We start from the raw sequence: 2,092 nt of genomic DNA on the forward strand, positions 1-2,092 counted from the left end.
GACTGGAGTTGGTGACCCCTGTTCTAAACACTAGAGCCATGTAGTGTTTAGCAGCTGTCAGTCAGTCCAGTATGTTCCATGACAAAAGTCAAAAGGATTAAAGAAAACAGATTTGCTGGAATGCATTCAGCCTTCAGTCACATCTGGGCTCTAACCCGTAGTCACTCCATCCCCTGTTCTAAGAGACGTCCTCTGCTTTCTCAGCTAGAGCTAACAACCACATGGTCCTCAGTCTAACTCTTAGGTATGGTGCATTCACTGACCAGAAAAAAATAGGTTTTTGTTTCTAACTGGCTAGTCAGCTGGAAATCCAGCTTCTCCGTGTGACTGATGTTGTCTTGGTGACTCGGCTATCATTACTGTTGATGTTGCTGAATCTCATGACTCAATGTGTAACCACAATAGTAGGTGGTTTTCACCTGTGGTGGTGTTTACTCCAGATTCCCTCAGCTTCACACGGAGCATGGTAACTAAGCTCACCAAACCACACTAACAGGTCCAGCTGTTCAGACACCAGATGTGGCCACCAGACTGATCCAGCTGATTGATAATCTTCTTGGAGTTTTCTTCCCTGAAGGAACAGACTGATTTTCACCTGCTGCCTTTGCCTTACCTCTGGCCCTCATACGCAATATGATACAAGCATATTGGACATATCCGGTGTTTGTCAGAAGAACTAAAATTAGCAAATTAACTGTGTAAACATCAGTACCATTTATCTAAAGTCTATACACAGCAGAATAGCAGCTGGAGCTCTAGTAATCCCTTTGTTCAGGACAAAGACAAACACAAGGACAAAAATAAAATAAAATAACCACTGTTACTCACTAGGTTTAGTTATTTAAGTTTATTTAATCAAGGACAGCACAGTAATCAATGTTGCATGATAAAACAAAGCAACCATTGTTGTTTTGTACAAAGGTTATCTAGCCAAAGGCTAATTTGCCATCTCTGTACTTGGTTGAACTCAGTAACTTCATACTTTCACATTAGTGAAAGTATGAAGTTACTGAGTTCATACATTCCAAGTAAAAACAAATATCTGTCCTAAAAAGTAATAATACTTTGAAGATGTCAAAAATTGCTGTTTCTACATGTCTGAAAACCCTACAGACCTCTGACATCTGACCTCTAACATAACCCTATGTTATGGTTCAAGGGCAATCCCAGTTGACTGATTAGATCAGATTAAATGAATCACATCATGTCATTATAAACTGTCTGAGCAGAACAGACTAAATGTGGCTTTTAAAGCAGCATTTGAGTTAACGCAGAGACCTTTCAGTACATTATGGACAACTACTTAGCTAGAAATGTAAAAACTATAAACACGTAATATGTATTAAAATTGATCTGTCTAGTCTTTGTATCTTAACATTCATTAAAATCATGTTCTGTAATGGTGAAACATAATCTCAGTCAGTTCTCTATTCTCTAAATTCAATTCTATTCAGTTTATTTCTATAGCAGCATTTCACAACACATCATCTCAAGGCCCTTTGCAAAAAGAAAAGCATTTCAATTATGTTCCAAATTATTCTGATTATCAATCAACTCAGTCAAGTTGAGTTTATAATTAAAATGGATAAAACACATCTTCTTTCTAAGGAAACCCAGCAGATTATATCAAGTCACTAATGGAAAGAAACCTCCAGGAGAGCTGAGGCTCAGAGTTATGGGGGATTTTTCAGCAATAATGCGAGAGCACACATTTTAAGTCTAAAAGCAGGATTACATGTCTTTTGTTCTCAAAACTTTTAATACTTTGCTTACATTTTCATTTTGAAAGCAGGACTTCATGTCTTTCTTCTCAAAACGTGTATGTTTATACTCAAGCCTTTTGTTCTTGTGCTCTTGGAGAACTCTGATCGCTTACAAAACCTCCTGCTTGTTTTTGAAACAAAAATGCACAATCACCTGGCAAACTCAGCCATTGGAGTGAAAGTGTTGTACTGGGTGCATTTGTTTCCTTCTAGAGGGTGTACCTGTGTAAGGGGGAGTGTGGCTACTGACTATTGTTGTAGGGAGAAACAACAACCTCAGCTTTCTGCTCCATCCATCCATCTTCTTCCACTTATCCAGGGTCGGGTAT

This window comes from Poecilia formosa, unplaced genomic scaffold (genome assembly GCF_000485575.1).
Source record: "Poecilia formosa unplaced genomic scaffold, Poecilia_formosa-5.1.2 Scaffold699, whole genome shotgun sequence".
In the NCBI taxonomy this organism is placed as follows: Eukaryota; Metazoa; Chordata; class Actinopteri; order Cyprinodontiformes; family Poeciliidae; genus Poecilia; species Poecilia formosa.